This window comes from Metopolophium dirhodum, chromosome 1, assembly GCF_019925205.1.
Source record: "Metopolophium dirhodum isolate CAU chromosome 1, ASM1992520v1, whole genome shotgun sequence".
Lineage (NCBI taxonomy): Eukaryota > Metazoa > Arthropoda > Insecta > Hemiptera > Aphididae > Metopolophium > Metopolophium dirhodum.
Genome location: NC_083560.1, coordinates 110,776,617 through 110,791,660, shown reverse-complemented (window position 1 = coordinate 110,791,660; position 15,044 = coordinate 110,776,617). Strand labels below are relative to the sequence as shown.

Genomic DNA, 15,044 nt, shown 5'->3' with positions numbered 1-15,044 from the left:
AATTGTCTAGTAAGTGGTACCCATGTAATTTAAAATAAACATTAATTCGTTTTAGTACTCTAAGTTCTAGACATAAATCAAATATATTAGACCTGATAAATATTTAATCAGTTAAACTCAATGACAGTGACATTTTCGATAAGTAAAAAAGCTAGATGACGACATATGTGCAAGAGAAACCCATGTGATGTGTGTAACAAGTTATTCAACAGTACCGACAAAATTATGGTACACTAACGGACGCACACTGGAGGGAAAACTTACCTGTTCGATGTTTGTGACAAATCATTTAATCAAAGAGGCAATTTGACGAAGCACCAGCGAACAAAATCTGGAGAAAACTCGTACCGGTGTGACTTGTGCAATATGTAATTTACTCAAAATAATTGTCTAACCAAGCACTGGAGGACACATACTGGTGAAAAACCATACCAGTGTGAGTGTGTGACGTATGTGAAATATCCTTTTCAGTGAACAGCAGTCTAACGAAGCACCGGAGGACACATACTGGAAAAAAACCGTACCAGTGTGACGTGTGTGATAAGTCATTCACTCAAAATAACCATTTAACGAAGCACCTCAGGACACATACTGGAGAAAAACCTTACCATTGTGACGTATGCGATATGTCATTTTCAGTTAGTAATAGTCTAACAATGCACCGGAGGATGCATACTGGAGAAAACCCGTATCAGTGTGACGTGTGCGATAAGTCATTTTCAGTTAACAGCAGTCTGACGAAGCACCGGAGGACACATACTGGATAAAAACCGTACCAGTGTAACGTGTGTGATAAGTCATTCACTCAAAATAACCAATTAACGAAGCACTTCATGACACATACTGGAGAAAAACCTTACCATTGTGACGTATGCGATATGTCATTTTCAGTTAGTAATAGTCTAACAATGTACCGGAGGATGCATACTGGAGAGAAACCGTACATGTGTGAAGTATTCGATAAGCCATTTTCAGTTAGCAGTAGTCTAACGAAGCACCGGAGGACACATACTGGAGAGAAACCGTACCCTTGTAACGTGTGTGATATGTCATTTTCAGTTAACAGCAGTCTGACGAAGCACCGGAGGACACATACTGGAGAAAAACCGTACCAGTGTAACGTGTGTGATAAGTCATTCACTCAAAATAACCAATTAACGAAGCACTTTATGACACATACTGGAGAAAAACCTTACCATTGTGACGTATGCGATATGTCATTTTCAGTTAGTAATAGTCTAACAATGTACCGGAGGATGCATACTGGAGAGAAACCGTACATGTGTGAAGTATTCGATAAGCCATTTTCAGTTAGCAGTAGTCTAACGAAGCACCGGAGGACACATACTGGAGAGAAACCGTACCCTTGTAACGTGTGTGATATGTCATTTTCAGTTAACAGCAGTCTGACGAAGCACCGGAGGACACATACTGGAGAAAAACCGTACCAGTGTAACGTGTGTGATAAGTCATTCACTCAAAATAACCAATTAACGAAGCACTTTATGACACATACTGGAGAAAAACCTTACCATTGTGACGTATGCGATATGTCATTTTCAGTTAGTAATAGTCTAACAATGCACCGGAGGATGCATACTGGAGAAAAACCGTATCAGTGTGACGTGTGCGATAAGTCATTTTCAGTTAGCAGCAATCTAACAATGCACCAGAGGCTACATACTGGAGAAAAACCGTATCAATGTGACGTGTGCGATAAGTCATTTTCAGTTAGCAGCAATCTAACAATGCACCGGAGGATACATACTGGAGAAAAACCGTACCAGTGTGACGTGTGCGACATGTCATTTGCAGGTAACAGCAGTCTAACGAGGCACCGGAGTCTACATATTGGAGAAAACCCGTATTATTGTGACGTGTGCTACATGTCATTTTCAATTAGCAGTAGTCTAACAATGCACCGGAGGACACATACTGGAGAAATCCCGTACCATTGTGGCATATGTGATATGTCATCCTCTCAAAATAACCACCTAGCAATGCACCGAAGGACACATACTGGAGAAAAACCGTACCAGTGTGACGTGTGTGATAAGTCGTTTTCAGTTAACAGCAATCTAACGAGTCACCGTAGAACACATCTTGAGACAGTTCGTACCCTGTCACATTAGATAAGTCATATTCGCTCATCATTTCCAACCGATAGACTTTACTGGATAATATAAATGCACGTTTAATGAACAAAAATGGCTGTGATTAGTTGTGACATCTGATGATGGAGCCAATCACCAGGAGTTACTGTTCTTCACAGACATTAATAATACAAGTTGGTTAGGAATTATCTAACGTGTTTTCTGATGGTTGAATATATTATGTTAATTCGGAAGAATAATTTTATTAAATAATTTCTTTTGTTATAATACTAGATTCTGAGCAGACTGATGAATGTTTTGTTTTTTCAATAATATGTGTGTTATAATTTAATAATTGTTTTGTATATGTGAACAAATTGTGGATCTGAGTCACCTAGCAAGGGTGTGCTAGTGTGTGGTGGGTGTGTAGGCGTTTATATGTGTTTGAGTGTAATTTCTTGTACTTCTAACTATGGAAATAAAATAGTAACAAAGCGCTTAGAATGTAATGTATTGGCGTGTAATTCAAATTAAACAAATAATTAAAATATATTATATAACGCAGCTATTTGATCTGTGAACTCGTATAAAAATATTGATACATACAAATAATATGCGGCCCCATTAATTATTTTAATTATAATTTATTGCATAATATTAAAACAATGGATTTATAAAAATTCTACTTTTTACAAAAGATTAGACTAGCCGGCCATTAGAATCTTAAATTATCAATATTTTTGTAACCTAACCTTAAAAAGCACTCTACAATAGTCTTTAACTCTCGTTGATATTGAACTTTCTCTTTTCCCCAAAAAAGACCGCAACCTCTTACGAAGCCAGTTTAGATGTATCCTATCCAGTCTTTTACTGTATAATAAAATTAAAAAAATTAAATTGTAAATTGTAACTAAATGGCAATTGTCACCAATGTTAATTAAGAACAATAAAAAAAAATAAAATAAAATATTGTTTAAATATTGATATTTTTATTATGTCTTATGCAGTCATAGAATTATATGTAATTGTAATTTATAAAAGTAGATATAGTAGGTACCGACATAATATTATACCTATCCATGAATTTTGAGGTATGCCAACTAAAACTTATTCTGGATCAACGGTAGGTATATTACGGTAAGTATATTACGCTGAAATACGCTATCATTTTTATAATACCTAATAATTATTAAATAATAAATATTAAATGGAACTTGCGTCACATAATATAACTTACTATGTACATAGAAAGGCATCATTTAATCGGCGCAATCATGTACCTACAACAATAATTGTAATTTTCGCTTTTTTTCACCTCATAAAAATTGTAAAATATAAAAAAATGTTCGATAATGTAGGTACACCGTACTTGGTGTATAAATGGCAATTTTTTGTAAGAAGGTGTATCATAATATTCATTGTTTAATTGGTTATGTTATTTATGGTTCATTTAATTAATTATTCACGTTTTATGTGCTATAGTTGATATGAGATGGGTAAATTTATTTATTTATATAGATTACCAAAATTTATATTATTTTATATGTAATACAAATTTAATGTTTTTTTTATATATATATTTTGGCGTAAATGCACCTGCAGTTGGTGACGTAAATTATGAGTAAGTACATAATTTGGTATAAAAGACAATCTCTCTTTAGATTTTATGACTCTCTAGTCTCTACCACCCCCAATCAACCGGGCTGAAGAATTTCACCCCGTTCGGGGTTTTTTTGTAAAATAAATAGACATTAAACGAATGCGTGTGGCGTGGATAATATACTATAATAATATTACAGTTTATTATGATAATACAGACAGTCCGTCAAATATATTATTATTATGACGTTCTGAACCCGATGACTGATGGAAAACACGTTCTGCTAGAATTAAATTGTTTACGGTACTCAAACATATGAAGTTCTATGGACTTCGTTTGCCGTGCACTAAACTCCCGTAATATTGTGTCCAAAAGTTATTAATAGTGGACGGATTTATGTGTAAATTTTATTAGATAAACACAGAAAATATTTTTTCAGATACATATTTTGTTATAAGTACAATATTATTCTGACACTTCAGAAAACTTTTATCTTACATTTTAGAAAATGATAACTATTATGATATATTTTCGTGGTGCGTCTAAGAATACAAATTATTTAATTTATTTAATGTTGGGGTGGCAAATTGTATCATATTATTTTAATATTAAATCAAAATAACTCGTGTTAAAATAATTTGATTTTATGTAATGGTTTTTTACATGATCAATTATATTGGTACTTCTATTATATTTTATTATTTTAATAACATAGTACCTACAAATAAATAATATTTTTAATTAATGTCTCAATATACAGTCTATACTGTATACTGTATAGATCTGTATGATATTAAGGTACTGTTTTCACGATAATTTGAAACAGTGATTTTTATCGTAATTTATATTCCATCATAGAGTCATAAGCATAATTGTTTTAATAATAAATGATTTACTACTAACTCAAGTTGTACATGAATAACATATATAAAGGTATAGTTGCAATACAATAATATCTGATCACTCTGCACTGGGATATAATAAAAATACGCCAAAATAGTGTTTGACAAACGGAAAATAAAATTGAATACAAAATGCTTAAAAACAATTAACTCATATTTAAGCTCACACATTTTGACGTCAAGAACGAGAAGATAAAGTTCATTAAAGGGTCGCTTGTTGAAATAGCGCGAGCATCAAAATGGTTTATTAAATCCGACCAGGTAAAGTTCAATTAGTCGTTAAATATTCATGGAAGTTGACAGACAACGGAACATTCATTAGACCGAAGACCCAGTGGGCGAGGAGTGTTGCGGGACAAGATAGGCTGAAGGATGAAGAGTAGGAGGTGGAGAATGAGATAGGATGATAGGGGTAAGGGAGAAATGGGAGAGAGAGAGAGAGAGAGAGAGAGAAAGATAGAGCGATGGAGAGTGCGAGAGAGTGATAGAGTGAGTGAGACAGGGACCGGCTGAGTGAGAGAGACGGGTGACTGACTTGAGAACTTTGGTCCTTTGCCCTACTGTATTTCGTACAAAATTACTCAAGTTATAAACGAGTCCTTATTATCATATCAAAAGGTTTCTGTGTGCGCGTTGTCAATCGACTTGACGCCAATGTCGTCGAACGCGAACGGTTGTTTACATTCGGTCAAAGATTGGTGGATTATCATCCGTTCGTTTACTTTTTTTGTTTTTATTTTTTTTTTTGTCAACGAAATCTTTAATGAAAATGGTTGATTTACATATTGCAGTTGGTACCTATTCATATTCATATAAACACCGTTGTTTCGGATTGTAGGCCTACGCGCGTTTACAACACTGCAAAGAACCAAATCGAATTCGATTTCCAGTAAAAATCAGAGTAATAATAATTAGACGTTGGCCGAAATCAGTCGTGGGGGAACTTGATAGGGTGATAAGATCATATTATAGATTACTAGATCTATTAAGCCAGCCTAAAAAAATAGAAAAATAATTTTGACATTTTTCTTTGAATATTGATAATAGAAAAACTCAGAGAAAGTAATTAAAATATTTTCAAAAGGGTGAAACTTCTGTCGTATCATACAAAAAGTTTATTTCATGATAAAACTGTGACAACCTAGGTAGTGAGCTTTTAATTTTGAAAATGGATTTTGATTAATCAACACGTTTAGGTACTAGGAATGTTTTAATTGGAGTGATGTTTAATTTTTGAAAAAAAGCTGTTTATTTTAATACGAAATTTAAAACATAAAAATAGATACTAAAATACTTAAAGAACAAAAAAATGTTAACGATGTGATGGATATAATACATAATAATAATGTTTAAAATTAAATTCTTAAGTAAGTTACCTAACCCACGTGGATCGAATAAATAAATATTTAAAAAATGCTAATTATATTATATTGCTAATGTATGTACAGTAACCTTTAACTCGTGCATGTTTAAGAATTTTCATTATATAATGATATCTAGCATGAAATATCTCAGACCTGATAACGATAATTGTGGATAAAATACCGAACATTAAAAGACCTAAATTAGACTTAGGTAACCCAAGAATTTATTCCCTATGCACTTAGTTTGTTTTTCAGTTTATTTTACCAGTTTGATACCTAATGGAGAACTGATTGTATAGATACCTTACCGGCAGAACTCTGAGTTCTTTATAATTAGTTGAAGACAAACCACATAGATCCTTTTTATTTAGACTACATGTTCTTATAACATGGTTCTGTTGAGTCACACCTCCTACAAGTGTCTTTATTGTATTGTCAGTACAACCACCCCATAGGTACTAATAGTTCATATTGGAAAATTGACTTGTACAGTGCAATTGTGCATTGTATATAAATATATAATAGGTAGAAGGTACATCAAATTCAGTACATATGTGTTTGTTTGGTTTGTTCAATTTGAATATTATAGATCTTAAACGCATAACCAAATGTTCAATGAGAAATTTTCCATCGAAAATTCCAATCAATAATTAGACTTAGATGTTTAACCCTCGTAACCCTATGTATTTTTAGGCAGTGTTACATAATTTTGTAATATAATATAGTTTATAGTAATAATATTGTACAATAGTATGATAATAAATGTATAGTGTAGGTATAATAATATTATTATTTATTAATATAAAATAATAAATATAAATAAATTGTTTTCTAATATTTTTCTTATATTTGTTCGAAATGCATATTTATTAATTCAAAATATTAACCAATTTTTCCAAAATGTTATCCTATTTTTTTTTTTTTTGGTCAATGTTGAACCCTTTAATAGTTTAATGAAATTAAATAATAATATTATGTTCGAAATTCACTCACTTTTCAGTATTTTTCGTACACAGACCATTAACAAACTCAAATGATAAAATGATTGAGTACAATTATGTTATTGTTAAGCAAAATCTAATTTTCAATATTTTTCATTATAATATCCACTAAACAGTATTATACATGGTATGCGTAATTGTATATTAAATAGTCATAAAATTGCAATCGAAAAGGATACCTAATAAAAATCTCAGATGAACAATTAAATATAATAATATAATAGGTATCTACCTACACTTGATTCAAGATGCTTCAACATTTTTAAATCGTCCATGATTTATTTTTACTATTAAATATCTACCTGTCATTGCGGTAAGCAACTGCAGGTACCACAGGTTTTTGTTTACGATAGAATTAGGGTTTATCGGGATTGCGGGATGCAACTCGTATAAAAATTATCGGACTTTTTGACCTCGGAAGGCAAGTGTAGGTATTTTCCCAAATTAAATTATACGCGACAACCCAGCTGCGGCTGCAGATACGCGATAATATCATTATATTATTATGACTCGACCGGACTACCATATACACGATCATTGATGTTGATGATAATAATATGCCATAACAATAATGTATAATATTATCATAATGTACAGGAAACAATAAAACTCGCCACGGGGGGTCCGCGGCGATGACAATAATAATATATAATATGATATTATCTGTAAGCAGCTCGGGGCGCGAACGGGCTGCACCAGTGCTGCGTTGTTTCCGTTTTTTCTCTTACTTTTATATTATTATCATACATACATATTATGTACCCCCGGATCTCACCGATTTTCGTCCGTCCAATCGCCGAGGGATACGACCGCGCATTTTGTATTTAATTAAATTTAGTGTTTCGATATCGCTTACACGCCGCCACGGCAGAGCACCAGCATAATATATATATATATATATAAACGACCATGAATATGTATTAAACACAGTAGATATATATCTGTGTGTGTGTGTGTGTGTGTGTGTGTGTGTGTGTGTGTATAACGTCAAAATGTTTACTGCAAGCAGTGTGCAGTGGCCTATAGGTCGGAAGTGGCAGCATTGGTGCAGTGGCGGAGGCGCGGGGTATATACGGGCGACGAGATAAATATTGGGGTGAAACGTCGCATCATCATCGTTCAACCGACTAGGGCCGCCGCCGACGGGGTTAATTTGAAACGCGAACCGGATAAATTTCGTTTAGGCTATTATTTGCGGTGGAATAATTTTCGAATTTGTCATCGCACCGCGGAGGAGACGCTCTCGGTCGGCGCGTTTACGTGTATAATGTATAATAATATAATGTATACGACGCGGCTCAAACTCCAACAGTTACGACGACGACGTAGACGCCCAGAAGAGGGTGAGAAAGAGGCAGAGAGGGCGGTATAGAGAAATATATGGATAGATAGAGAGAGAGTGTCGCAGGGACGGAGAAAAAACGGTCCCCGCTCATTAGGTGCCCGAAAATAATTCGCGACATGTTATATATTATTATACACGCACGCAGGTCCCCTACAACAGTAGCCTTGTACGGTGATATCATATTATATCGTACAATATTATTATATATTCATACATAATATTATAAACAGTGCAACGCGCGCGTGCTGGTGCTGCACCGCGGCGGTGTCTCTTGCCCGACTGCTGTACTGTTATTATGCCGACCGATCGGAGGAGGATTCGAATTTTTTCGCGCGTGTGACGGGATTACGGCATTACAATATGATATTGTACGGACGATACGATCGCGACGTATACATAGAACATTTATTATTATATATTATGCGATATTGTAATTCGGCACGCGCTCGCTAAACCGTTTATATTATTATTATTATTATTATCATCCAAGTCGTCGTCGTCGTCGTAGTCATCATTATCGTGTTATTATCGTTACATTATCTGGCGTACGTGTATATTTACATTATAATATTATATTGTAATGTGGCACCACGCGCGCGTAGCGAAATATAATGCGATGTAATGACGGACGACACGCGCACCCATAACAGGCGGCGGCTATTAATTATGTTATTATCTTCTGCAGCGTAGTCGCGTCGTGTGTGCATAATAATTTTGTACGGTGTCGACGGTATTATTATAATATTATAATAGTATATCATATTATAATACTATATATACGCGTATTTTATGATCTCGGCAGTCGTTCGGTTTCCGACCATGGAGGACGACGAGAGCTGATGGTCGCTGCTGCGAGTGCTGACCTTAAGCAGGCTCGCCGAGTGAATGTAATAATATTACCTATGGCCCTTTTTAGGGTTGAAGGGGTTGGGCGAAACGTTTATTAATAATTATGACACTCATATAAGGTATGATGCTAAAATAATGTTAGGTATATGTAGTGTTTGAAAATTTCATGAAATTTAAAAAAAATGAAATATTTCAATTATCATTATTTTTATAGTTTTGTCTTGTAAAATATTAAATAATTAATCTAAATAAATTAAATACCTCATTAGTCATTAACACATATTTTTTTCTTAGTTTTAATGTATAATAATATAATATTATATTTTTTTGCTGTACCTATTATTTGATGTAAAAATGTAAAATAAATAAGGAATAGATAGGTATATTGTATATGTGTCATGTACGTGGTAACTTATATAGTTATATGTTAAAAATCAGATCAGAGTTTTCTTGATCGAGAATCCTTATATATATTTGTATAATTGTACATAAAAAAAACATAATAAAAATAAAAATATAAAAATTGAATATAAATTTAAAAAAAAACGCTTAGGTATAACGTTTATCATATATGTTATGTTATGAAGATCATTATTTCTTCTTAATGTTTACATGTATTATAATTATATAAAACAAAAAACATAATAAATATTAAAAAGAAACAGTAAAAGGAAATCAGTACTTAGGTATATATTATAAAGATCATAGTTTTCTTGCTAACGATTCACATGAAATAATATAAATTATAATTATAATTTATATATAATAAAAATATAAAACAAAATAATTTTTAAAAAATAAAAATGAAATAATTAATAAAAATCCAATATTTCACAAAACATTGAAATATTTCACAACTTGGTGAAATATTTCTCATACTTCAAACACTAGGTATATGTTAATATTTGACACATGACATTTATTTATGGAAGCAGTTTTAGCATGGTTAGAAAAAAAATTGGAGATGATTATGTAAATAATTTTTTGCATAGTAGGTATATCACACTATATAGTTGAAGCGACAACTCAGCTTTTTTATTTTGGTATCGAACAATAGTAAATACTATAATATACCTACTGTACTATACTAGCTAATCCCAAGCGGGGGGGGGGGGGGGGAGGAGAGGCAACTTATTTATTTTTTTTTCTAAACACTTTAAAATCTCGTCGTTTGAAATTAATTTGAAAAAATGAACGTACTTTTTAAAAAAAATTACACTCAATTTTTAAGGTTAGGTACATTATAATTATCTATTCATAAATGACAATGAAATAATTTTTTTATATAACTCTCCGAATGAGTAGTTTAACATTATTTTGGAGTCAAAACAACAACAAAATGAGTTTTTAAAGAATAGATCATGTGTTTTAAGACAACTTTCTCTATTTTGTCAATTCAACTATCAGTATTATATTATATTGAATATCTACAACTTCCTAAATTTACCTAATTTTGGGTGTTATTATGAATAGTGTCCTTGATATAAATTACTATGTAGCTTATTTAACTAATAGAATATATTATTGAACACCGTAGTTTGAAGTTAAATCAACTAATTCATTTGTATATGTGCACCACAAATGCCAGATTGATGTGGCTATCAACATTGGTGTGGCTCCACTCGTGAATCAAAAAAGTTATACAACAAATTTGTGGAAAATATTATAATACACTTTTAATTATATAACAAAACCTACAACCTATATATTTCAATTATAGATAATATCTACGGTCACTCTCCACAAACTCAATACATGTTTGCATCTATAAATACATTTATACAAGATAAAAAAAATTAGCATGTAACAAATTAACATTCTTTAACTTAATATTTATAACCATAACATTTTAATACACAAATATGTATACATTTTTTAATAAAATTCATAATAAAAAGTGCAATAATATTATATTTTTATGTCCAAATATATTATAGCCACGAGTTCATGACACGGCTATAAGGTTAAAATCCGGATGTCTTTATTTACAATGAATTGAAATTGTATTGATTGCCATTCGCCATTAGTAAATATATGCACTAAGAACGTTTGATATTTCATTAAAAAAGTCACGAAATTATTTTATAGCAATAAATATAATATGCTAAGTAAAACCTCGCAAATGCAACAAAGTTTGAGCCCTAATAATACATCGATCGCGTGTATTACGTTCGGCGATGTGGTTTTAAGGGTGGCTGGAGGTGGTCAATAAAATAGTAGTATTGTGCATATTATAGGCAGCTATTCGAGCGTGTTATTTCTAGTCTTGTTTGTGTAATGATATTTCTCGAGCATTATGCTCACAGTAAATTAACGGTGACAAAAATTCTGATAAAATATCGCATACATAATTGGAATGCTTCGATTTTAATTTTGAAAACATAAAAGCCGTAAAAGTTAAAACAGAACCGTATTGATAAGGTTTTCATTTCTAGTTTAGGTTTAAGGTTTATTGATTTTAATTATGGTTTCGGTTCTTAACATTATACAGAAAACAATAAAAAAAAGTAGAAAATCTATGACACCAGAGCACCATATATCGGTACAGATGTTATGTCGGTACCTATCTTGAGAAGATTAAATTAAGATTCCGGTCAGATTATGAAACTGATATTTTTCAGCACAGTTCTCAGTCCTGAATAGAGTGATATAATATGATTCTATAATATTAATTGTTATAACTATAGAATATTAAACATATTATAAATATTATGTTAGGAATTTAATAAAACATTATGAATGGTAAAACGTGGCTTGAGATAGTAGACGACTTAATTAGCTTTTATTATTTATGCGTAAGATTGATACAATACACGGTTTTCTCCTAGTAAAGCTTCTACTATCTATACTATAATAAAGTAATTTTGGTAGTTCTTATATTAATCTTATTTGTTTTTTTTTTTTGCTTATAGTTTTATTTTTACCCTCCCCACACGAATAGATATTTGAAATTACTCCTGTTCCACCAAAATCTGTAGGTGATGCGATTCTATTATAATATATATATAAGTGTATGTAGTATACGTATACCTATAGAGAACTTTATAGTCCTGGAGAATCATAATATATGCATTTTCACGCATATAAGGATAGCACAGATTAAAATATATGAGCGTAACAGAGGGATGGCGAGAAAAGGGAAGGTGTTAGGGGTGTTCGTAATATCGGCATTTCACTTAAAACCGATTTCGTGGGTGAATTGTTGTTTTGCATATTAATCATGTATAATGCATTAATGCGTGTTTGGTGGGTTAAAGCGTTATTGTTCTTTAATGCACATATATAGTATTATGTGCTATGTAGAATTTGTGTTTTTAGTCTATAGACTTGGTATTGGTGTTGGGGTTTTTTTTAGATAAAAAATATGAAATCAAATTATACATTTATCACATTTTTAGAAAAGATTGAAGAAAAATTCAATACCTATATACAATTGATTAGCATAAACGCGTTATTTAGTAATATTACTTTCAGCATTTTTAATTATTACTGTATTGATACCTATTGTACTATGACAGTATACCAAATAAATTACACGACTGTGAGTTAATGTGAATAATTCAAATGTGAACAAAATCAAATCATTCCTAAACACTTACCCGTGGACAATTAATTAATGCCCCTTTCTGTGTTTATATATGTATCACATTATACACGCCTGTACACGGATTTGAAATTAAAAGCTACACTGCACGAAGCCAAATGCTTCTATAAAAGATTTCATAATAATCGTCTATCACCCCCTTCGAATTCTCTAATTCAAAACTTTGTCTTATTTTACAATACTCGGTAGTCCTCCAAAGCGCCTGGGGCGTATAAATGGTGTTGTATACTGTCGTGATCTTCCACAAGACTGAATAAATACTTATGCGCATAATATATAATTAAAATAGAAAGAGTCTTCAATGCATTCAATGGATAGCCATTCTCCCTGTTTTTCAACATTATATTGTGCTTATATTTTATTGTACATGACTTTTATTTACTTGTCACATATTTTGCTTAAGTATAGGTATGTCGTTTAGATTTTAGAGTAGGAAACATTATAAATAATAAATTGTATATAATATCAAGATCTAAAATTAATATATTTTTTTTTTAATATGTAATGCTTTTTTATAGTTTATACTTAATACTTTGTTAGTACCTAAATAAATTAATAAGGTGCCCCATAGATTTAAAAAAAAATTCTGTAGCCAGAGAATTTAAACCTGGTGGGGCCCACTTTGTGGAATTAAACTTTTTAATTACAACACTTTCGTACAGCACAAAAATAGCGGTTTTGATGTTGGGTGAGATCCCCAATGACCATTTTTTTAAAGATATATTTTTTAAATAATTTATAAAAATCTAAAAACTGCAACATTGTAGTTCATAATTTATTCATAAACAAATTGTATTATTATGTTAAATTATATAGTATTTTACATAATATAATTATTATAAAACAGATACCTACATAGCGGTAATATACGAATTTCTTATTGTACAACAATTATAAGTATATTGTATACATTAAATAGTGTGGTATAATCTATATTACACAAGAAATAGACAATGCATTAATTAATTAATTAAAGCTGCCGATTCCACAATCGCTATTACTAAGTCGGGTCCAATATGGTAAAATGCAATAGTTGCAATCGTGACGGGAAAATATTATAATTTCATCACTTCTAAATAAGCGTAATACTGGGCCTTTAAATTTGAGTAGGTATTACCTAAAATTAATACACTAATGAGTAATGACTAATAAGTAATGACCATACGGAGGGGAGGGGAAGGTGAATTACAATTACTTTTAAACGCCTTTTTTTGTTGTAAATGTAGTTTAGTATTTTTCCGCTTATTCACTCCCACCACCATAGAGTCGTTATGTATGCGCCACTTGACATCGTTTCTTGGTATACTATAATAATCATGTTAATAATTAATATACTTATTATAATTCTGGCATTGTAAGTGAGTTATAATATACATCTAACATGCTGTAACATCGGTGGTAGGATGATTTAAGACTTTTTTTTTCAAGAAATCACGCGCACAGAATTGTTTGCCAACATTTTTTTGGACACACACGCAACTTTGACCTAAAATAAACAAAAACTCACGTTTTTACAACCCAAACTTATACACATTATTGTTATCAAGTTATTTTTTTTATCAACATACAGAGATCTTACACATACCTACCTAATATATGATTTATGACATATATGCCTCCCGACGGTGTTCATATAACAATACATACCATACAATATTGTAATTATAATGTATTTATATAATATCGATGTCGACAAAATTTGATTTGATGGTCTTAAAAATAACCCACAAAGCGTAGGTAAGCATATCTACAAAGCATTAATTAAGGTGATAATTTTATCTTTGTCTCTACAATTATTTATGTCTATTAAATGATATAAAATAACCGTGTAAAAAAGAAATGTATTTATTTTTTTTTTTTTATTATTCATTTAAGTAATTTACAATCTATACAACATTATGTACAATGAGCAAATAGGATATTTAATATAGTATAAGTAGCAGAATTTAACATTTTTGGGCAGGCACTCAGCAGCACCACCCGACATGTATTTATTTAAATAAAAACACATACATTACCGAGACATTTGGCTGTTTAATGATTAAAGAATAATCATCATGCAACAGAAATAGCATATCAATAAAAACAGCTGTATAATAATCGTACACAATGGTAGGTACCTATCTATGTATGTAACTTTATTATGCGTACGAGAAAAATAAAAACGATAAGTTCATATCGACCGAAAATATATTTTTCAAAACGTATCATACAATATTCTACACGTATATATTATGATATACATATATTATTAAAGATGTATCGCTCTTGATTATTTCCGTTGCC

The 15,044-nt window shown here is 31.4% G+C and overlaps 1 pseudogene; it reads left to right on the top strand.

Moving 5' to 3' along the window:
* The first annotated feature begins 393 nt into the window (after positions 1–393).
* On the top strand, positions 394–2,132 carry LOC132950369 (zinc finger protein 271-like; annotated as a pseudogene).
* The last annotated feature ends 12,912 nt before the right edge of the window (positions 2,133–15,044 follow it).